This window comes from Neofelis nebulosa, chromosome 3 (genome assembly GCF_028018385.1).
Source record: "Neofelis nebulosa isolate mNeoNeb1 chromosome 3, mNeoNeb1.pri, whole genome shotgun sequence".
Taxonomy (NCBI): domain Eukaryota; kingdom Metazoa; phylum Chordata; class Mammalia; order Carnivora; family Felidae; genus Neofelis; species Neofelis nebulosa.
In genome coordinates, this window is record NC_080784.1 from 57872288 (window position 1) to 57897935 (window position 25648).

The 25648-nt window shown below is 35.1% G+C and overlaps 1 protein-coding gene and 1 long non-coding RNA gene across 5 annotated transcripts in view; one reads left to right on the forward strand and one right to left on the reverse strand.

Annotated features, from left to right (window-relative positions):
* The window catches only part of GALNTL6 (polypeptide N-acetylgalactosaminyltransferase like 6), a 1200276-nt gene that overhangs the window by 1148316 nt on the left and 26312 nt on the right, over positions 1–25648 (reverse strand). The window lies entirely within an intron of this gene.
* On the forward strand, positions 2045–16355 carry LOC131506863 (uncharacterized). Of its 2 annotated transcripts, none has more exons than XR_009259195.1 (3): positions 2045–2114; positions 2279–2375; positions 16195–16355. It is a non-coding gene; the product is annotated as an uncharacterized LOC131506863 (long non-coding RNA). The 2 variants fall into 2 exon arrangements; XR_009259196.1 differs by having other exon boundaries at positions 2049–2114; positions 2276–2375.

Below are 25648 nucleotides of genomic sequence, written 5' to 3' on the forward strand. Positions count from 1 at the left end.
CCAGTTGGCCAGGCCAGCTACACCAGTGGGGAAATGCTCACCTGGGTTTTAAATAAAACCATTTCTGCATTTTAATCAATGAGGTAAGTTTTGCTATTCTATCTACCTAAACGAATGAATACTAACATTTTTGAGAGGAAAGCTATCAAAAAGACACAGTGGGAAAAAAAAAAAAAACGAAAAACATTTTACCTCTTACAGCCCTAGATTTCTTCTGTAAGTTACCTGAAAGTTTTTTTTTTTTCCTTAGTGTGACTCTGGAATTCACAAACTATTAGGTAAATAATGATATGTTTCAGAAGATCACATGATGTGGATATTAATATAATTTTAACATATAATTGACAGTTGGCAATAATTCCCAAAATCACAATACATGGATTTCCTTAATTTGTAGACTGTAACATAAAGAATTTATCGTTTTCTTCACACAATGCCTCTTTGTTGGAAGTTCGGACGTTATATGCATGGGGAAAAAAGCTGATGTTAAGATTAAACTGGTGATAAATGCTTTGAACCGCAAATATTTCTTACCTTCACGGGCGTCCCATAGTCCTCCTATTTCCTACAACTGAGTATTTAATTTTCAAGTTTCTGTGAGCACTAGGCACATGGATACTGCTTACCCTCCCCTCCCCCCACATTCTTCGTCTTTTGCCACTTACATGCAAAAGAGCATCAACTGCTTTGAATAAAAGCCCAGTACCCATTAAGTAGACAGCAGATCATAGTGGTGAAGTGAGACAAGTGACAGTTGTGCCCAGAAGTGGACAACTGAATGAGAAGCAGGTATTTGTCATCACTGAAAACTGGGAACTTGAACGTTGATTCCGTATGTATTTAGTTCCAATAATTTCTAATACCTCTTAGATATTTTTTCTGATACATTACTATTCAATATTTTGAAATGTCTTTTTACTTTGTGTCTGGTCACTGGAAAATAATCAATATCACACCCTGATTTTGTTATTTCAGCACTAATTTACTTTGAAAAACAAAATGAAAATTGTTGAGCGAAATCCTCTGCTTAATTCTTCTTCCCTAATACATTTGCAAGTGAATCTAGAGGAAATACAGTCAAAAGCTCATAGTATAAATTTTTACTTTGCTGGATATTTTAAACTCCTTAGAAATATAAGTCGTAAAGTAGTGGTTGTGATCAATTTTATTGGAAAAATCAAATTGCTATGGTCTTTCTGATACATTAGAAAATGAATAAAACTCATAGCTTTGCTTTATTATGACTTTAGTTCACGTACATTATTGATTACAAGAGCAAGTGAATCTATAGGTCCAAAACACACGGTAATTTTTCTCTATGTTAATTCTGAAGAAAATGTGTCCAAAGTAAAGAACAAAAGTTTCCAAAAGAGAGAAACAATTCAGTTCATTCAAACTAAACTTAAGAGCTATCTGAAAATGTTACTGCTTTCTTCATCCTGCAGTCTAAGTTAAAAGAGATTGGTTGGCTCTAAAAATAAACATAATATATAACTCTCTCTTAGGCATTGTCAAAGCAATATGGAGGGACTGATGAGGGTTTTTCTCCAGAGTTTTAATGAACCTTCTTCTTTCTTGATTCAGTCCTAGTATCATTTATTTTTAAAGCAATCGGTCACATCTTTCTGCTAGGCTGATAGTCTTCTGACTGATTCTGCCACAGTATACAACAATAAGAAATGACAAAAATTTCAAGCTGGAAGTCAGTGATGAGCCAAGTTTGTAGTCGGCTAAAAACATGAGATAGAAAAGTGAAGTAGAGTGTGAACTTAGTTCTATAATTTAAAATACTTATTACTTTGAGGATCAAAGAGAAATAGTGAATAAATAAAAATGCTCTTACTTTTAAATTCAAGTTTGTTCCAATGTTTTACTTCAATTATCAGGCAAACCTTGTGAATTATACACAGCCAGAAATGCCTTGAGCCTCTATTAAAAGGCTAATACTCGTCACAAACATACAATGTGAAATTAAAGTTCTGTGACATCAGCACTCACCTGCATAGCATTGTTGGAGAATAATATCCCGTAACTGTCAAGGTGGCTAAGAGACTGAGAACTAACTCATGAATTGCTCCTGGAATGGTTTCTGGCACTTAGGAGGAATGATAAATGTAATTATTATTTTTACTCTCTCAATATAAATTTACCTGTTTAGAATTAAATTTATATATGTAAAATTATGTTTTGGTGACATTTTATGATATTTACAATTTTCTAAATAATTGCTTGTAAGATTTTCTTTGCTTCTATGTTATATACATATGTCTTAAAGCAGTTTAAAAATGAAATTGGAATGCCATGCAAATGGAAACGTTTATCCTCTATGAAAGAACAAGGAATCATCCCCTTGTATCTCTGCTTTCAGGCTCCAGGTAAATAACACATAGCACTGCCTCTTATTAACTATTTCTTGTTATCTCACAAACACATTATATAGAAATTGTGGGGTATTATTAGCATTTTATCATTCTATAATTGGATTTCACTTAAAAAAATAAAAACTAAATCATCTTAACTTTACATCACAAATAAAAACATCACTGCAATCCAAAACAAAGTTTTGTTGGTGAGTGTATTTAATTAATTAACACTATACTGAACATCTAAACTTATCCACATACTTAATGTACATTACATCTTGATTTATAAAAGCCAACTGACATTCTAGTGGGCATTTTCTGCTCTTTATAATGTTATTTTATGGGAGTGTAACATCAATTGCCTCTCCATAATGTCACTAGAGTAACCAGAAAACCTTTAAAGATGGGGGCCAGCTTTTTACTTTCACAAACTGTTCCCAGATATCTGAGAATAGGGTACCAAAAGGCTAACTTCACAAAGAAAAATGGTCATAGTTGTAGCACAAAGATGTCTTTAATGACTCTTGATGGGTACATCTGAGTAAATATTTGAAAACAAATGATGGATTTGTTCCGGCTCACCCACACTCAGTCTTTTAAACCTTTGTGTATGGATGAAGGCGTAAAACTGCCTAAGAAACTAGCTTACTATAAAGTACCTATCACTGCTTGAAAATGTAATATGGTTTGAAGCAACTCCCATTGTGAAAAATGATATAAGTAGAGCCATTTTTAAAATAGAGCTGGAGCGGCCATTTCAGGCACACTGCCTTGTACATACTGTTTTCTAAATCTTTGAATACAGCCAAACCCCAACATTCTAAGAAGTCAATGAGAAAGAGAAAAGACTGATAAAAGTGACCTTTTGCCTAGTGACCACCATTCCTGACCAATCAGTAAAGTACAAATCTAGACTTGCTTGTCAGCATCAATGAGCTTTTGTTAAAAACAAGTTACCTAATTTTTTTTCTTTTTCATGAAAATCCTGACTTTACGTCCTAATACTATCTGGGGTTCTACCTGTGTACCCCAAATTGCAATTATTTTATCTCAAATAAACATATTGCTTCTTGACATTTTTAAGAAAAATTTTTAATGTTTATTTATTCTTGAGACAGAGACAGAGCGTGAACAGGGGAGGGGCAGAGAGAGAGGGAGACACAGAATCCGAAGCAGGCTCCAGGCTCTGAGCTGTCAGCACAGAGTCCAATGTGGGGCTCAAACTCACTAACTGTGAGATCATGACCTGAGCTGAAGTCGGACACTTAACCAACTGAGCCACCCAGGCGCTCCTTCAAATGTTTTCTTATCTGTAGGGTCACACCATCATTTTTTAGCCAAAAATATTTGAAATTATAGCTTAAAGTCTTTAAGATCAACACAAGTATCATTTGTTGAATTCTATGTGCCACAAACTATGCTAGAAACCAGGAAATTGAAGGGCATAGCCCTATTTTCAATAAATTTGCAGTCAATTAGCAGGTGCTATAATGTTCTTTAAAAAAAAATAATGTTTACCCATTTCTGAAAGAGAGAGAGCACAAGTCGGGGAGGAGCAGAGAGAGAGAGAGAGAGAAGACAGGGAGACGCAGGATCTGAAGCAGGCTTCGGGCTCTGAGCTGTCAGCACAGAGACGGACCTGGGGCTCGAACTCACAGATCATGACCTGAGCTGAAGTTGGAAACTTAACCGACTGAACCACCCAGATGCCCCTATAATGTTTATGTAATATATGTCTTGATGAACACTCAGTGGAGGGAATGGGGAATAAGAAATATGTCCTGGGGGGAATGAGGCCTGAGATGGCCCCTGAAAAGTAAGTAGAAACTAACCAGGTAAAGGACAAAGAAGGCTCTAAATAAAGACTTTTTTCTAAGATATCTGTACTTTGAAAGCTATAGTTTGTCTTATAAATTGGATTACATTATTAGCCCAATAAAAGATCAACAATTATTAGAATTATTACCTAATGACTGTTTCAATAAAGAGTTATATTGAATAATCCAAAAAATAAATCAACATACTAACAGAAAATAAGAAAAGCAAGGTATATTGTTTCCACCAGTTGAGGCAGTTATGGTCTATAAAGGTGCTGTATGAACAGTACCAAACTATTCATATTGATATAGTTGATATTGATACACATGTATCACATAGATTATAATCTCAAATCCTAAAGCAACTCATATAGGAAGATTCTATTTGCATACTAAAAAAGAGAAAACACATTTCTGGAGTGTTACGTGACTTGCCTGAGGCCACTCTACTAACTGACTGAGAGCAAGAGCTTCTTTTGCTGCACTGCCCCCTACTGTCTCCATTCCTCTGGTTATCACTGTAGGAGAGCTGAAACACCAAGACTGAGCCTCACGTTGTTCCACTATAGCTGGGAATGTGTGCACCGGGTGATTCACATTTTTCTCCACTTTGCACATGTCTGAAAATGACCACAAAGCTCTGCAGGTACTGATTTTGGGGTCACAAATAAATTTTAATAAATAGCTGAATTCTCAAATATGGGATCAGCAATTAATGAAGGTTGAATGTAATATCAGTGGTTAACTTATACTGAAATAACGGAGAATATCAGGAAAGAGCCAAAAAATAAGTAACAAATAATTACAGGAAGATTTAAGAACACCACATTTATCATAAAATGAAGGAGAAAGGACTTTGGAGGAGATGGTGTAATAGAAGGACCCTGAGCTCACCTTGTCCCACAAACACAACTAGATACAACTTGTATCAGTATAAACAGCCTAGGAAATAAGAACACAAGGAGAACAAATGCCACAACTAAATGTAGAGAAGAGATCACATCCAAGAGGGTAGGAAGGGCTGAGATATGGTGGAGAGTTAAAGGAACCCGTGGGACTCTCCATGGGAGGGAAGGACACGGGGGTGTGGAAACAGGAGAGAAGCAGACCCTCACATTGGTAAACCCATGTGAGAAGATGAATCCCCATAATATCTGGCTTTGAAAACCAGAGAGGCCAAATTTCGTGAATTTTTACAACCAATGGGGATTTAAAGCCTGAATGTTAACAATTAGTAGTCTGGAAGAGACTGGAGGGAGTACCAGCGCTTAAAGAGACAACAGGAAAAAGAGCTCATGGAGATCAAGCAAAGAACCAGCAATCTGAAAAACGCATGGGCCTATGACAGGGAGAGTTATTTACTAATCTCAAAGCATATTCTGGAAGCATAGGGTCCCCTCAGGGAGTTCTCCAAGAACAAAGGAGCTGGCAGGTGCCATTTCCTTCTTCTTCTTCCCGAGCATACACACCAAGACCTGCAGGAACCAGCACAGCACCAAAATTCACTACCTAACTTACTTGTACCAGGCCCCGCCCCTCCAGCTAAGCCTGCCTTAGTTCTGGCACTGTGGGACCCCTCCCCTAAAAAACCACCTCAATCCTTGCGAACAGTACATCACCCAACTGTGCACTTTGCAAGGGGCCTTAGTCTGGTGTCAGTAGCTAGTCACCTCCCATGAAGGACACATTTCTGTCTCAGCAGTGACAGCATATCTTCGGTAGAAGAGGACCAGCACAACCTTGCTGAAACTGTGTATCCTGCCAACTACTTTCAAGAGCAAGTGGCATATTTAACTTTCCTAACACACAGAAATAGACACAGAGAGTTAGACAAAATGAGGAGACAGAGGATATGTCTCAAATGAAAGAATAGGACAAAACCACAGTAAGAGACCTAAGAGAAACTGAGATAAGAAATTTAAAGTAATGATCATAAAGATATTTACACTGGACTTCAGAAAAGTGAAGGACATCAGTGAGACCCTTAACAAAGAGATAAAAAAGAAAAAAATCAGAGATGAAGAATACAATAATTAAAATTAAAAATATATTAGATGGATTAAATCACAGACCAAAGGAAGCAGAAGAATTAATCAGTGACCTGAAGGACAGAGTAATGGAAAGTAATCGAGCTGAGCAGGTGAAAGAAAGAACTCCAGTGACTCCATAAAGTGTAACAACATTTTCATTATAGGGATCTCAGAAGCAGAAGAGAGGAAAAGGGAACAGAAAAAGTTATTTGAAGAAAAAATAGCTGAAAACATCCCAAATCTGGAGAAGGAAACAGAAATTCAGATATAGAAACAGAAGGCACAGAGATTCCCCAAAAAGTCATCCAAGGAAGTCTATACCAAGAAACATAGTAATTAAAATGGGGAAAATAGTAATAGAGAATTTTAAAAGCAGCAAGAAGAAGAGAGTAACATACAAGGGAAGCCTCATAGGGCTATCAGCAGAAACTTTCTAAAGCAGAAGAGAGTGGCATGCTATATTCAAAGTGCTGAATGGGAAAAATCTGTAGCCAAGAATAACTCCATCCAGCAAGGCTATCATTCAGAATAGGAGAGATAAAGATTTTCCCAAACAAAAGGTAAAGGACCATTAAACCAGCCCTACAAAAATGTTAAAGGGGACTCTTTAAGTAGAAAGGGAAGATCATAAATCAGAGTAAGAAATGTAGGAATCACAAATGTAGTAAAGTATATATGTAAAAACCAGTTCAAGTAACTAACAAAATAAAAGGATGAAAAGTATGATATCATATACCTAAAATGTGGGGAGGAGAGGAATGAAGAATGAGTTCCAGCTTAAGCAACCATCCATTTAATATAGACTGCTATATGCAGAAGATGTTACACAAAACCTAAACCTAACTACAACTCAAACACCAGTAATAGGTATTAAAAAGTAAAGAGAAAGGAATTCAAGTATTATCACTAGGGAAAGCCAGCAAACTGTGAAAGAGATCAAGAGAAGAAAGGATCACAGAACAAGTAATAAAATAGCAATGAATACATAATTATCAATAATTACTTTGAATGTAAATGGATTAAATGTTCCAATAAAAAGACAAAGACTGACAGATTGGACAACAAAAACAAAATGCATCTATACACTGCCTCTAAGAGACTTATTTCAGACCTAAGGACAACATATACAGATTGAAAGTGAGGGGATTGAGATACATTTATCATGCAAATGGCTGTCAAAAGAAAGCCCGAGTAGCAATATTTATATCAGACAAAACAGACTTTAAAGACTGTAATGATATAAATTACTATAAAATAATAAAGGGGACAACCCAACAAGAAGATATAACAATTGTAAATACTTAGGTACCCAAAAAAAGAGCACTCAAATACATAAAACAGTTAGTAACAAACATGAAGAAACAAATTGTTATAGCAATAATAATATAATAGTATACTATTATACTATATTATAGTATACTATTATATACTAGTATATAATACTATTAGTATACTATTATATAGTATATTAATAATTAGTATAGTATATAGTATATTAGTGTGTATATATATATATATATATATATACACACACACACACACATTAGTATACTATTAGTAACACTATTACATTACTAATAGTAAAAGTGATACAATAAAATTGGGGAATTTAATTCCCTACTTACATCAATGGGCATTATCTAAACAGAAAATCAACAAGGAAACAATGGCTTTGAATGACACATTGAACCAGATGGATTTAACAGATATTTTCAGACCATTATATCCTAGAAGAGCAGAATACACATTCATTTCAAGTGTACATTGAAAATTCTTCAGAATAGATCACATATTAGGTGACAAAACAAGCCTCAACAAATTCAAAAAGACCAAAGTCACATCATGCATCTTTTCTGACCATAATCCTATGAAACTGGAAACCAACCACAAGAAAAAAAACCTATGAGTGCAAACACATGGAAGTTAAACAACATGTTACTAAATAATAATGGGTCAAACATGAAATCAAAGAAGAAATTAAAAATACATGTAGACAAATGAAAATGAAAACAGGACAATCCAAAATCTTTGGGACTCTGCAAAAGTGGTTCAAAGGGGGAATTTTGTAGCAATATGGGCCCACATCAAAAGCAAGACAAATCTCAAATAAACAACCAAACCTTACACCTAAAGGAGCTGGAAAAATAAGAACAAACAAAACCCCAAACCAGCAGAAGGAACAAAATAATAAAGATTAGAGCAAAAAAGCACTTTTCTTTGAAAAGTTCAAAAAAATTGATAAACCTTTAGCCAGGCTCACATTTTAAAAAAGGAGAGAGAAAAAGCAAGGGCTCAGATGAAAAAAAATAAGAAAATAAAGAGGAGAAATAATGACCAACCCCAAAGAAATACATTAATTGTAAGAGAATATTATTAAAAATTATATGCCAACAAAATGGACAAAGTCCTAAAAACATATAACCTACCAAAACTAGGCATAAAGAGGGGAAAATTTGCGTGATGAGCATTGAGGAGGGCACTTGTTGGGATGAGCACTGGCTGTTGTATGGAAGCGATGAATCACAGGAATCTACCCCCAAAACCAAGAACACACTGTTTACACTGTATGTTAGCCAAGTTGACAATAAATTATATTAAAAAATAATAAAACTAAACTAAAGTAAAATAAGTCATGGCAAAAAATAAGATAAAAAATAAAATCATAACTTTGTATTTTGAAAAAAAAGAAAATTTGGGGGCACCTGCGTGGCTCAGTTGGTTAAGCGTTTGACTTCAGCTCAGGTCACGATCTCACAGTTCATGGGTTCAAGCCCCACATTGGGCTCTGTGCTGACAGCTCGGAGACTAGAGCTTGCTTCAGATTCTGTGTCTCCCTCTCTCTCTGCCCTTCCCCTGCTCCTGCTCTGCCTCTCTCTCTCTCTCAAAAATAAACAGAAAGAAGGAAGGAAGGAAGGAAGGAAGGAAGGAAGGAAGGAAGGAAGGAAGGAAGGAAGGAAGGAAGGAAAGAAAGAGAAAGAAAGAAAGAAAGAAAGAAAGAAAGAAAGAAAGAAAGAAAGAAAGAGAAAGAAAGAAAGAAAAAAAAATATAAAATTTGGACAAACCAATTACCAGCAATGAAATTGAATCTGTAATCAAAAAAGTCCAGGACCAGAGGATTCAACCAAGCATTTAAAGAATTAATATCTGTTTTTCTCAAACTACTCCAAAAATTAAGAGGAAGGAAAACTTCCAAATTCATTCTATGAGGCCAGCATTACCCTGATACTAATACCAGATAAAGATACCACAAAAGAAAAACAACACAAAACAAACAAAAAACAAAGAGAAAGAGAGTACTACAGGTCAATATCTCTGATGAACACAGATGCAAACATCTTTAACAAAATACTAACAAACTGAATCCAGCAATATGTTAAAAAAAAATAATTCACTATGATCAAGTGGGATCTATTCCCAGGATGCAAGTGTTGTTCAATATTCACAAATAAATCAACATGATATATCACATCCATAATTGAAAAGACAAAAACCATATGATCATTTCAATAGATGCAGAAAAAAACATTTGACAAAGGACAACATCTATTCATTATGAAAACGCCCAACAAAGCAGGTTTGGAGGGAACATATCTCAACATAATAAAGGCCATATATGGAAAACCCACAGCAAACTTCATACTCAATGGGAAAAAACTGAGATCTTTTTTTCCGAGATCAGGAACAAGTCAAAAATGTCCAGTCTGACCACTTTTATTCAACATAGTATGGAAGTTTTAGCCACTGCAACCAGACAAGAAAAGGAATAAAAGGCACCCAAATTGATAAGGAGGAAGTTAAAACTTTCACTATTTGTAGATGCCATGATACTATATATAGAAAACACTATGGACTCCACCAAAAAACTGCTAGAATAAATGAATTCAGTATGGTTGCAGGGTACAAAATTAATGTGAAGAAATCTGTTGCATATCTATACACTGATAATAAAGCAGCAGAAAAAGAAATTAAGAAAACAAACCTAGTTACAATTTCATCAGAAGTTAATAAGATACCTAGGAATCATCTTATTCAAAGAGGTGAAAGACCTATAATCTGAAAACCATAAAACACTGATGAAAGAAACTGAAGATGACACAAAGAAATGGAAAGACATTCCATGCATGGATTGAAAGAACAAGTATTGTTAGAATGTCCATACTACCAAAGCAATCTACAGATTTAAGGCAATCCCTATCAAAATACCAAGAGCATTTTTCACAATACTAGAGCAAACACATCCTAAAATGTATAACGAGCCACAAAAGACTCCAAATAGCCAAAGTACTCCTAAAAATTAAAAACAAAAAAACAAAAAAACAAAGTTGGAGGTATCACAATTCCAGACTTCAAGTTATATTACAAGGCTGAAGCAATCAAGACAGTATGGTACTGGCACAGTAACAGATATAGACAAATGGAACAGACTAGAAAGCCCATAAATAAACCCATGATGATATGGTCAATTAATCTTCAATGAAGCAGAAAAGACTATGCAATGGGAAAAAGATAGTCTCTTCAATAAATGGTGTTGTATAAACTGGACAGCTACGTGCAAAAGATTGAAACAGGGACACTTTCTTATACCATACACAAAAATAAACTCAAAATGGATTTAGGACCTTAATGTGAGACCGCAAACGATTAAAAATCCTATAAGGGAGTAAAAGTAGTAATTTCTCTGATATCAGACATTACAACATTTTTCCAGATCTGTCTTCTGAGACTAGGGAAACAAAACCAAAAATGAACTATTTGAACCACATCAAAATAAAAGTTTCTACAAAGCAAAGGAAACAATCAGTAAAACTAAAAGATAATCTACTGAATGGGAGAAGATATTTGAAAATGACATATGTGATAAAAGGTTAGTATCCAAAACATATAAAGATCTTATACAATTCAACACACATACACACACACACACACACACACACACACACACACACCCCTAATTAAAAATGGGCAGAAGACATGAACAGACATGTTTCTCCAAAGAAGACATCCAGATGGCTAACAGACACATGAAAAGATACACACTCATCATCAGGGAAATGAAAACTCAAAGTATAATGAGATATCAGCTAACACTTGTCAAAATGGCTAAAATCAAAAATACAAGGAGCAGCGAGTGTTGGTGAGGATGTGGAGAAATGAACCCTCATGCTGTTGATGGGAATGCAAACTGGTGTAGCCACTGTGAAAAAAAAGGATGAACTGCCTCAAAAAAATTAAAAATAGAATTACCATATGATCTAGCAATCACACTACTGGGTATCTACCCAAAGAATGGAAAAACATGAAGTTAAAGGCTATATATGCACCCCTATGTTTATTGCAGCATTATTTACAATAGTCAGTTTATGGAAGCAGCCAAAGTGTCCATTTAAAGATAAATGAAAAAGAATATGTGGTATATATACACAATGGAATATTAGTAACCCAAATAAAAATATGAAGTCCTGACATTTACAACAACATGGATGGAACTAGAGTGTACAATGCTAAAGTAAATAAGTATATCAGATACAGACAAATACCATATGATTTCACTCACATGTAGAATTTAAGAAATAAAACAAATGAACAAAGGGGAAAAAATAAAAGAGATAAACCAAAAGACAGACTCTTAACTATAGAGAACAAACTGATTGTTACCAGAGGGGAGGTTAGTGGAGGGATTGGGGAAATAGGTAAAGGGTATTAAGAGAACACTTGTCTTGATGAGCACTGAGTAATATAAGGAATATTTGAATCACTGTATTGTACACCTAAAACTAATATAACACCATGCGTTAACTACACTGGGATTTAAATTTTAAAAAATGGGAAATGTATTATGATGGGCCAACCAGTGTTTGAAAAGAAAGGAAAACTAAAAGTGTACTGAAACCTTAATCTACAAACAGTGACTGTGTGCTTCTATAGAAATGTTTGGTAAAATAATACTATTACCATTCGGCAGCTATAATGATAACTGTCCACAATTTATTGGACATGAATTACACAATGGGATACTCTGCCCATATTAATGAGGTTATTAAGAGCTGTGGTCACAAATAAAGCTCAAATGTTAGTTGTTTAGTGGACACAAGTTTCTTTTTTTCTTAATAACATAATAGTTCAGAGCAGGTATATTTCCTTTTTGCAGTAATTCAGAGTTGGATTCCTCTCTTCTTAAGCCACAATCATCCACGAGGACATTCTGGGCATCACTATCCTATTTCAGAGAGCACGTATACTCTCTGAGTATATGTTGGCTGGGAATAATATATGTGACTTATGTTCATGCTCCATTAGTAGGAAGCAGCCGCATGACCAGACCACACACAAATTCAAGAGAGTTGGGAAATGAAATCCCAGTAAGGGCAGCCAGTTGCCAGTACCAGAATGGAAATATGGAAAAGGAAGCATCCATTTTTAATTGAGTTTGACATTACCACTGACATAAACATACTATCTAATGTAAGTCCCGAGCTCAATATGCTTGACAACATTTTATTTTTTTCTTCTGACCCAGAATCCACATACTCTCATCATATTCCTAAAGTCACCTTTAATTTTCTCTCAAAACCAAGAGACTAGCAAGCATTTGTCTTCTAAATGCAAATTAACCAAGCAAACGGTACTTCTGGATGGAAAAATAACACCAATTAAGAAGCATCAGCTTCCTACATAATTGGAAGTTTATCAAATTACCTCCATTTCATTTAGTCGCTATTCCTAGGAAAGTGGGTTCATTAATACACGAACCAGTTAGTGATCAAATAAGTATGTTGGTAAGTAATTTCAACATTTGGATACTGAAGGTCATCAAGTGTTATTCCTAGAACGAAAAACAGAAGATTAATGTCTACAGCCTGGAGACAAGCGAACCTACAGACATGCTGGTTACACTATTTCATGCTGATTGTTGTAATGGAGCAAGAAAGGCAGTATACTGTGGAGATCTCAATCAGTTGAAAACAAGCAACTCCGAAGAAAATCCTCACCACAGCAACCATTTCTGACTAAATTGCTTGTTATCTTTACAAAGCAACCCTACTGGTGCCATTTATTTATATGTTGCTTATTACCCTGAGTACAATTCTCAGTGTTATATCAGTTCTTAGGGAATCACTCTTCCTAAACAGCAATCAGTACTTCCTCCAATCACATGCTGCCACAACCCCACATCCCCACCCTACAAATGCAAAGTGCTCTGGATGATATCTACTGGTCCACTTCTATAATCTGTCATGCCAATGAAGTGCCTCAAGACATTAGCCTAATTAATATAAAACTCCAGACCTTGTACCTGAAAACAAGGCCTAGGGTAGAAATGAATAGTTTAAAAGGGAAGATGAAATTCAAAATACTGCAGAGTTCTATCATCTATTCAGAAACTTGGCAGACATCAAAACAGCCAAGGTTTCCGAAGAAGATAATATAGGTGCCTGTTAGTATACATAAGAGTGGCAATGGAGGGGATCTCACTTATCTAGGGAAAAATAAATACACCTCAGATATAAATGGTGAAATGGTAACGAAGTTAAATCAAGATGAAGATATAGGAAAAGTGAACATTTTTTTAAAGCAATAGTAAACCTGATCTTCATCCTCTGAGTCAAGGAATGACCCGACCATCATAACTGGCAAATGAGTTAGAGAAAGAGTAATGTTCCACCTCCAGAATTTAACAGGTACCGTTAACAAATATTAAAGAATATAAAGCCACCTTATCCACTGAACACCTGCAGTTGTACTGTTTCCCTGCACAATAACACACATGCTATCATAAAGGCATTTGTACAAACACAAAGTTTGTTTTTATTTATACATACTTTGAAGTTAGCATTTTTCAATATTCTAGAAGAAATTTAAAGAAAGACATTTTCTTTCCCATTTTCCTCAAATGCACAAATTCTACATCAATATTGAATAAGTACTATTGTCTTAATCACAAATAGAAAATCACTAATAGAAATCATTATAGCAACCACTAACAGAAAATTACACGTTGGTTTTCAAAGAATCAAGGATTCTGGTAACCACCAGGCATCAATCTTTACAGCACGTTCTGTGAATTTCTTTTTTTTTTTTAATTTTTTAATGTTTATTTATTTTTAAGAGAGAGAGACAAAGTGTGAGTGGGGAAGGGACAGAAAGAGAGAGGGAGACACAGAATCTGAAACAGGCTTCAGGCTCTGAGCTGTCAGCACAGAGCCGGATGCGGGGCTCAAACTCACTAACTGTGAGATCATGATCTGAGCTGAAGTCAGATGCTTAACCGATTGAGCCACCCAGGTGCCCCCGTTCTGTGAATTTCTTTAAAAAAAAACCTAGATTTTTGTTGGCTTGCCTGTTTTACTCAGTGTATTTTTGCACTCAATATCTTCATCCTCTGCCAACAAGATATATTGTGTATGCACACATCATGGGCAGGACCTAGCCTCCCTGGAAAACTCAGTGTCACAGTAAATATCAAGTTTACGTATGTGAGGTTATAAACACAAAATCCGGGTGAACTATGAAAAAACTATAAAGGTCTCTTCTAGGGATGCAGTAATTTGTATTATTAATAAAATTTACATAGAAATATTTATTTTCTAAAATGAGCTATGGATTTTGCATATTTCCTTACCCATTATGAATTGCATAGGACAAATTAATACTTTCATAAATATTATAAGATATGCTCATAAATTTACTAGTTAAGTCATGATTTCCACCATCTTTAAAAAATAATCTAGTTTCATACAGCATTTCTTAGTTCTATCAAATTCCTCAATGCTGGAATTTTATAAAGAAAATAAAAAAATAACATGCTGATCAATTGGTTTAAAACTCTCTTCAATCAAGACTATTCTTGATCTATAATGGCCAGAAATTAGTCTAAAAAATTAGTTGGTTTATTATCTATGAATCTTCTTCACAGTCATGTTGATATTTTTATTTTCAGGGTGTCTAAGTGCTTCAGTTGGTTAAGCATCATGATCTTGGCTCAGGTCATGATCACACAGTCCATGAGTCTGAGCCCCATACTGGTCTCTAAGCTGACAGCATGGAGCCTGCTTGGGATTCTCTCTCTCCCTCTCTCTCTGCCTCTCCCCCACTCATGCCCTATCTTTCTTTCTCTCAAAATAAATAAGCATTAATTTTTTCTTGTTCTAATCTCTTTGTATTTTATTGGAAAATCACTTTTGTTGTATGTTTGACATTAAGTTGCTTTCTATTTACAAGTATCATTTTTAAAACTAAAATTGTTTTAGCCAATCTTAGATCGGTTTGAGATTTTATGTAAATATTTGTTAGCACTACTGATAGTAAGCTAAAATTCTATAAAATAACTTGGGCTAAGAGAATTTAAAATTAGTTTACTGTCTGTAAAAAAGAATCATTGTTCATTGTTTATAGCTTATAGTTACTATTCCCAATACGTACCTGAGAGTGATTGTTAAATCAAGTTTAATATGTATTTCACCAAGACATTCCATTTTGGGGCACATCAAAAAATGCTGAATGTAAGGTTTGAATTGTTTCAAATAATGTCATTGCCACAGACACAGTTAAGGGCACATCTCCTAGTAATAAATTCAAACAATGTATCACACCTGGCACAAAGAACATGTCTGGACTGGGATAAAAGTCTGGCTTATCCATACTTCTTGTCAACAACACATTTGTGTCATTTCATAAAGGTATCCCTTATAATCTTTTAAACGAATGCATGAAAGTTGTTCTTTTAATAATTGAGCCAATGTTCCTTTTTTTTTTTTTTTTGGTAAAACAAGGGAAATATTCGTCAGTTTCAACCTCTTTGTTTTCTCTGGTATTTCACCATTTATTAAATTTAATTGTTCCATATAAGTTTTGTCACTGACACAAACTGAAATAAGTGTTTACTTTGATAATTTCATTTATACTCTGTTTCCTCACTTTATCAACTACTAATAAACTCATGTTCAATTCTTGTTTCACTGTTGTTTTTTTTTTAATTTTCTGCAGACTTCTACATGTTGAAATAAACCAAGAGATCTAGAGAAGGGAAGGCTTTTCTTTATAATTGACACATGGTAAGGAAGCCAGCCAGCAAAGAAACTGCTTTCAGATTGAGCAGGGAAGGAATTTTACAGGAGTTTGGTGGTCAAAGCCACTCTGAGGACAGGTAGTAGATCCTTGAAAGGGAATCCACAAAGTTTCAAGGGTTCTGGCAGGAAAGTTTTCACCAGAACAAGAAATGGGTTGCCGTGATCATCAACAAAAGGGCCTTAACATTTGCTTGAGAAAAGTTCTGAAAGTTCTTTCCTAGTAATGTAAGTTTTAAGTCAAGGTCACATAGACTTTGCTGGAGCAAATGGGCCCAGGGGAAAACGTTATGATAAAAGAAGGGTTCAAGACAGTTCAGAAAAATACAGATTTTTTTAGGATGTGAATTGCAACATGATGAGAAATAAGAGAAGAGGCTTGGCTGGAAAATTATACTCTGTCACTCAAAAATCTACTGCATTTATGAAAAGACTCACTTGTGAAAAAAATCAGAGAAAATATTTGAGGAGTCATTTCTCTCATTTAAATGTTCTTCTACTCGAAAAGCACTCCAGTCTTCTTAGTGTCTACTGCAGAAGTCGTCAGCACCAACCATAGCATGTCCATGCCTTGAGATCATGGCCATTAGTTGGAAAGACATGGGGCAGGAGATGAGGGAAAGCCTTCTCTAAGGCTCGAAGGATGAGACAAAAAAAAACTGGAGGTACAGCGCTATGGATCTGGTTGTGCCAGTGCCAAATGGCTCGGTTCCAAGTGGTAAAAGTGCCCATGGTTCCTTTAACACGTATATTTGTGTGTGTGATTGTGAGATCCACAGCCTTTAATTATGGAGCCTAGATAGTGAAACTGGTTATACTTCTCTTCAAACTTCAACCATTAACAGTCAACATAAGTAATTCAATTATAGTGAAAAATAGAATTAGATATTGCCTACAATAAGGTAAAGACTGAGGGGTGCCTAGGTGGCTCAGTCGGTTAAGCATTCGACTTTGGCTCAGGTCATGATCTCACGGTTCATGGGTTCGAGCCCCGCATCAGGCTCTGTGCTGATAGCTCAGAGCCTGGAGCCTGCTTTGGATTCTGTCTCCTTCTCTCTCTACCCCTCCTCCACTCGTTCTCTGTCTCTCTCTCTCTCAAAAGTGAATAAACATCAAAAAAATAAATAAATAAATAAGGTCAAGATTGTAAAGTTATTTCCCTCTTACCAAAGTTTGTTTGTAACTCTCAGAGAATATACTTTGAACCAGCCAGCCAGTTATTTTGTGTGCCATGTGGTTAAGCAAGAGAGTAAAAGCTTACTGCCATCAAAATAAATATCCCTGGTTGGCACTACTTCAGTAATTTACCTAGCCTAAGGTCATTCTAAAGCAGTTTAAATGCATCATTAATCCACAATCCTCTAAAACACTAAAATACTTAAATAAATTACAATGAAGTAGGATGAGCCTGAAGAGAGGAAAAACTGTCAAGACATGATACATTTAAATGATGCAAAAAAAAGTCTCTAAGACTCATGAATAAATTATCACTAAAATGAAAGGCAGGATGAAAAGCCTAAAGGACATGATACATCCAGTTTTATTTTGTCCAGAAAGATTAAGAAAATGAATCTTGGTTCACCTTTCTACTTGTGCATTTTCATTCACTTGGTTTTAACCTTGGTAACTTAAATTTTTGCATTCATTTTTATCATATTTTTTCTTACTCCAATCCTTTTTAATTCCCTTGACTACTGTCCTTTTATTACTAGCAATCTGTAGTATACACCCATCATACCTGTGCGTGTGTGCATGTATGTGTGTGTATGTGTGCATGTGTGCATGTTTTTTAAGTGGGGGACATAAGCGGAGTTACCATGATGGAAGCTGACATACCTATAAAAATTAAGGAAGAAACAGTAAATTAGAGACACAAGTTTATGAAATATAGATCACGAAGGACTTTACTTTTCCTTAAATCAACAGATACCCCCAAATTATCTTATAATGTCTGCTTCCAGATGAACACCTGACCAATAAGTAAGGCTGATAAAAAGTCAGAAATGGTAGAATCACATGCAAATTTATGAACAAGCTTAAAGTTCATTAAGGCATGGATTCCAAGAAAGCAGATTTTAAAAGGACTAGAAACATGCAGTATTAAAAGCTCTTCTCCTTACTTATTCCCTATTATGATAATGTCAAGACTGTCAGCCTTGTTCCTTTGTTACATGTGCCTCCCTACATCCCCAAATTTCCAAGTCTTTCTATTCTGTTTTATCTGTAAAAAGAAAAGAAAAAAAATCTGAACTTTATTTCTTATGTTCAAGGTTCATCACTTGTATGGTAGGTCATGGCCTGGGCTGATATAGGACAGAATACTCAGTATAGAGCAGGGACACTTGTGTCTGAGGAACAAGAATGGCTTCAAGTGGAAGAGTAGACACTGTTCCACCCCAGCCCAGCAGTTGGTCAAACACACAGAAGCATAAAATTGAATGGTGGTTACCAGGGGCTGGGGGAAGAGGGGATAGAGAGTTGTGCTCAGCAGGCATAAAATTTCCACTATGCAAGATGATTACCTTACAGATCTGCTGTATAATATTGTGCTTATAATTAACAACACTGTATCAGACACTTAAAAATTTAAGAGGGTAGATAGATCTCACATGAAGTATTCTTATAACAACAGTGACAACTATAAGCAACTGTGCCTGTGCTTTCTTTACTATGACCTAGCATATTCCTTACTGTTGACCCCCAAATTATGGGGTTCCTTATAAAGAACCAGGGGTAAAGGATATGTATCCATTCTATGTATGTACATTTCATGTTTATCATTTACACTGACAATCTTCCAACCTGGATCACCACTTTATTGCCTAGCCTAACTCCTTTATACCTTATGAAATGAAAAAATATGAACCAAAAAAACCAATAACCAAAAACCAATAAACAAAAAAACCCACACCTTTAACTGGTGTTAAAAATTCATGTTTTTAACAGAGATTCATTAGCAAAATATTCACGTAATATTATTTCAAGGGAAAATAGGGTATGTTTAACTCAATAGCCATTTGTTCAATATCTATGATATGCATATCCCTGGGAGAAAGACAAGAAAGAAAAAAGGAAAACAATAATATATGTATTGTCAAATATCTCTTTAGCCTACTTAGAAAAAAAAAATATATATATATGTACTTGAAGTGAAGACAAGAATGACAAATTTGAAACTTCTCAGCCCACAATAAAAAACAAGGAAACAGATGAAAGAGTAGAGGGCTCGAGTGTACAGAAAAATGTTAATAAAAAAAGTTATTCCAAATGAGCCCAGTATTTATCTTGGAGATTCAAGGAGAAAAAAATGTTTTCCTAATCTCTGAGAGTAATTTCTCAAGGATGATTTGGTCGGAGAATTGGGTAAACATTTCTAAATGGGGAATGTAGTACATAATTAATAATATTCTCACGGGCATTTTTTTCTTGACATTATTCTGTAACAATCTTAAACGTCAAAATAGCTGTAAATACATTTTTTTTCCCCTGAACCATTTGCTAATAAGTTTGTGAGATGGTGTCCCACTGCCCCGAATATGGGCATCCTCCTACACAATCTCTATACAACCATCAGGACACTAACGCTGATTCATTACCATCATTTAAAGCTCAGATGCCATCAAATTTTACCAACTGTCTTCCCAAATATCCTTTATAGAAAAATGATCTAGCTTCAGAGCCGTGCATTGCATTTAGTTGTCACCTTTCTTTACTGAAGATTGGAGGCCAGTTATTTTATATGTCACTTTGGGTTTCTCAGCTGTTTCAAATGACTCAATTCAAGTTATGCCTTTTTGGCAGAAACACCACAGAAGTAACACTGTGTTCTTCTCATGGCATCCTATCAGCTGCCCACAATTTCAATTTGCTGGTGACCATTTTAATCACTTACTAATTGTGGTGTCTGCCAATTTTTTCCACTGTAATATTGTTCATTTTTCCTCTTGTAAATATTTCATATTTACATGTGCAGTTACATCTGTATTCATTTTACATTTGTATTACAAAACGTGAGTTCACATTGATATGGCCAATTCCAGCTTGACATCTCAGGATTCACTCTGGTTGTTTTACGTTTCCACACGAATTGTTTTAACTTAGCTTCTGTTTTCCTTAATATATCCACTTATTTGATCTATCCCCAGGTATTCAGGAAATCTTCCATCACCATACTTCTTCTTTACCCAACACTCTTGTGCAAATGCCTCCCTCACTTTGTCAATGTCCTGACACGCCAAACCAGGCAGTCCCACCCAAAGATGTCCCCTTCATTTGCTTGAGCTCTGACATCCTGCTGAATCAGGTAGATACCCAATCCACCTGCTTGGGTTGCAACAGCCTGTACTAGACCACACCCCTGACGTGGGAGGGCACATCTCTCATGCTGCTGGGGATCTAACACCCTGTGCCTGGTCTGTACCAGGTGGGTCTGTACTCTTGTGGGTATGGGCATCTTTCTCACCCTATAGGACTCTAACCACCCACTATGCACCCTGCTCCTTTCCTCCACCTGAATGTGGATGCCTACCACACTAGGTCCTTTAGGCCTAAATTGTTTGGGAAGGGAAAAAAAAAAAGAAAGGAAGGGAGTGCTTATTAAGGTTTTAAAGAAATAGATAATGAAGATGTTCTATTTTTGCTTTTTGCTATGGTTTAACCTCAGGAAATTTTAAGAGTATAATACATAATAAATAATAGGAGTCCCAGAGTGATGTGTTCTAAGTGTGGTGCTTTCTGGTTGTGTAATAATTTAACTTGCCTTTGTTCCCTGTTCCTGAATCTTTGGATTTTCCCAAGTTATAGGAGTGTCTTTGCTATTCATGTTTAGTCTTGAAAGTATGTCTTAGCTGGGTGACTCACGGGGCCCTTAGATAGTTTAAACTAAAAAGATGAAGCAGGATGGGTACTGGCCACCAGATAAACCAAAAATAGGATTAGGGATTTGACTCACATAAGATTTGCCTTACATCTGTGGAGAGAAGTGGGACCAGACATTAAGTTCAACCTTATGAACTTGGCCTAATGGCCAATGATTCAATTAGTTGTGCCTGTGTCCTGAACACTCAATAAAACCTCTAGACAGCAAGCTTGGGTGAGCTTCCTTAGTTGACACTATCTGCACATTGCTGTGACAACAGGATGATCCGTCCTGACCCTATGGGGAGAAGACAACAGAAGTTTCATTTTGGAGACCGTCCTAAACCTTGTCCTATGTATATCTGCCTTGAGTAGTTCTGATTTGAATACTTTTGCTACAATAAAACTGCAGTCATATGTATAGCACTTTCCTGAGTTCTGTGAAACATTCTAGTAATTACAGAATTTTAGGGGGTGGTGGTTACCCCTGAAAGTTTTAGTCAGCTGGTCAGAAGTGAGGTGGTCTGGAGACCCCTGATCTCGCAGCTACAAGTGTCTGAGGTGACATCAGGTTTGTGGAGGACTATGTCCTTAATTTGTGAAGTTTGGCCTATCTCTGGGTAGATGGAATTAGAAGTCATTTCACTGGTAATATGAATAAACTTTATAGAATTTGACGAACACACACACACACACACCACATACATATTTCTTAAAATATGCTTATCTAAGTAGACCACGTGAAAGCAACGTATTAACAAATTTTTAAATTAAAAAATGTCTGCATTCAAGAATAGATTGTAGTAGGTTGTGAAACAATGGGGAAGCACTAACTATACAGTTTTTCTCATACAAATTTCCTAACACTGCCTTGTTGCTATACTAATTGGCTTTACAGATTAAGGAGAAATGGTGTAAATCTATGACTTCTAGCAAACTCGAATGAAAGCCATTTTGGAATTAATATGATTTGTAAGTGTCTTTTGGGAACAAAGCCCAGTACATGCCTTATATACAACGTGCAGAGTTGTCTTATGGAGTTAGGGCATAAAAAAAAAAAAAGGAAAAGAAAGAAAAGCCATTGATAGTGTCCTACTCCTAGATACTCTAAATTGACTGATCTAAGTGAGAGCCTGGAGACTGCTATTTGTTAAAAGGTTCCCTAAGTGATTCTGATGCACTCACAGGATTGAGAGGCAATGCTATACTGAAGACTAATTTCTATAATTTGTATTTTATAAATATTACATTAACAAAATTATACTTTAGAAGGCTCATCACAGCCTATCTGGTGACTAGCAACTTAATGTCTTATTTTGTAGGCACCAGATTGATGTTCTAAAAGAATATAAATAAACCAGGGGAGGGGCAGAAAAGGAGCAGAAAAGTAAGAAGAACTGGGCATGCAGACCTGTAAGGTGATACTAAAGGTCCAGAATAACATGGACCTAATAAGAGAACGTTTAGAGCAAAACGGAAGGATGATGAGTTAATAATCTGAAAACTATCAAAAAATGTCTTTTGCAAATTCCTCATAAATTAGAAAGCTTTATACTCTAGTCAAGTGACTGTGGCACAATTATCCAAGGTTTTCATTTCAACTCAACTTCTCCATGGAATATTAACATCTTTTATATGGAATTTATTTTTATTTATTTATTTTATTTTATTTTTTTTTTATTTTTGGGACAGAGAGAGACAGAGCATGAACGGGGGAGGGGCAGAGAGAGAGGGAGACACAGAATCGGAAACAGGCTCCAGGCTCCGAGCCATCAGCCCAGAGCCTGACGCGGGGCTCGAACTCACGGACCGCGAGATCGTGACCTGGCTGAAGTCGGACGCTTAACCGACTGCGCCACCCAGGCGCCCCTGGAATTTATATTTAATAAAATACTGGAGAAGTTGCTATCATTATAGGATAACAAATCCTGTCTATAGTGTGGAAAATGCATCATATTGACACTATCATTTATGCTGAAGGCAAATTTTACCTAAACCTCAAATTTTATTTAATGGCTAAAAGCATAACATATTATAAAAGAATAATATATAAATAAACATATATATTTATATATTATGACACATATAAACATTAAAAGATTTATAAGAGGTCTTCCGAATCTCATAGCTTTATACTGTTAAAGTATATTTTATATGAAAATATAGTATGTTTCTCCATTTTATTCTTAATACTTACAGAATATTATAATATAAAAGTCCTATACATTATCTCTTTTTGACAGGAAAATATAATGAATGCTAATATATAAATTCTAACTTCCAACTAGTTTAATGAAAACACAAAAGCTTCAAACGTAAGCATTCTTAATAAATGAGTAGTTTTTCCTGGCTAGTTTATCTATGCTAGTACTTCACGAGAAATGTAAATGAAAGGAATAAGTTCTTTCTACCGGGATTAGCAATTTATTTATTAATTTTTATTTTTTTCTTTTTTTTAACTTTATTTTTGCAGGAGAGAGAGAGCAAGAGGCACCAGCCTGTGAGTGCATGTGGGGCAGAGAGAGAAGGAAACACAGAATCTGAAACAGGCTCCAGGCTCTGAGCTGTCAGCACAGACCCTGATGTGGGGCTCAAACTCACGGACTGCAAGACCATGACCTGAGCCAAAGTCAGAAGTTTAACCAACTGGACCACTCAGGCACACCAGGGGATTAGCAATTTAAATCACCAATCAACTTAGCCTACCCAACAGCAGATGTAGCAACCCAATTCAGAAAATGTTTACTAAGATTTCAGAAAATAAGTGATGTTTCTATATTAGTGCTAAAATAATTAATTTCATGGGTATATCTCTGCAGGTCAACCAGTGCATAGAGGGAAACTAAAATTTTAGTTGCATATACAACAAAAAATAAATAAAAGACTGAAGATTATATTAGATTTCAACTTAAAAAGCTATGAGAAAGTAGCCGATGAAACTCTAAACAGTAGAAGATGTAATATATCTCATAAATCAATGAATCAGAAAAAGAGATAACACTGGAAGGACAAAAATAAACTCACTAGTTGTTTCCTTGAATGGATACAAAACTTATATCCTCCATAGAAATCATGATAAATAGAAAAAAAAGACCCAAATTATCATAACAAAATGAAAAGATGTTATTAGTATTAAAGGCATATAAATATATTAAGAATATAACCTTATACTAATAAATTTGAAGGTGTAAATTAAGCAGGGAAATAATTTGCGGAAAATCACTTATGAAAACTAACTCAAGAAGAAATAGAAAATCGAAATAGTTCTATGTATACTGAAGGAATTAATTTCATAATATGTTATTAAAAATCAAACAAAATAACACAGTAGATCTCCACATGGCTCCATCAGTGAATTTGTCCAAACATATAAGTAAAAAAATCTATGTTATACAAACAAATAAAGCAGAACAAGTGTAAACACGTCATAAAACTAGGGTAATCTTGAGACTATCAACACCAACACCTGAGGAGAACTGCATCCAAAAAATAAACAAGACTACATCCCAATTACTTGGGAACATTCTCCCTAAAATCCTAAATATTAGTAAATAAAATCTAGAAATCTTAGGTTAATTTCAGAAATGCATGGTTAGTGTGATACCTAAAAACTAATCAGTCTAATTTATCACAAGAAGAAAAAAATGAAAATAACCATAAGATCTTATCAAAAGACACAGAAAAGGCATTTCACAGAATTCAACATCTACTTACGAAAAACTATCTAGCAAGTTAGTTACAAAAAGAAACTTTATTTTTTACTGAATAGTGCAATACTGAAAGCCTACTTCTTAAAATGAGAAATTATGTCAGGATGTGTACCATACTATTATGCTATTACTATCAAAATTATAAACTTATACCGGAGTCCTAGCCATTACATACATCTATATATTAAATGTATTAAAATATAAGTATATAAAAGTATATTTTTTATTATATATCTATATATTTACATATACTCATTTTAATAGCATTTGTATTTAAAATAGTGTCAAGTACACGTTTACACATACATTCACTTTGAAAAGCATCAAAAGCTTCAACTAAAACTGCATATGAGAAAACATGTACAAAAATTCCCTTCATAAAATAGCAAATTGGGAAGAATGAAATAAGACCTACATTCATAAATGTAGATTTTTATATTTATAATCAGTTTAATTATAATTTACAATTATAACTAATTTATATGTTTACCCATATGTTTATGCATTAAAAGCAAATTTATAGGGATGCCTGGTGGCTCTGTCGGTTGAGCATCTGACTTCAGCTCAAGTCATGATCTGCGGTTCATGAGTTCAGGCCCGGTATTGGGCTTTGTGCTGACAGTGCAGAGCCTACTTCAGATCTTCTGTCTCCGTCTCTCTCTGCCCCTCCCCCATTTGCAGGCGCTCTCTCTCCAAAATAAATAAACATTAAAAAACTATTTAAAAACAAATGTTTAAAATGTATATATGCATTGATTTTAATCTAAGACCCTATTTTTTTTTTTAATACTGGCAAGTAAGCTGATT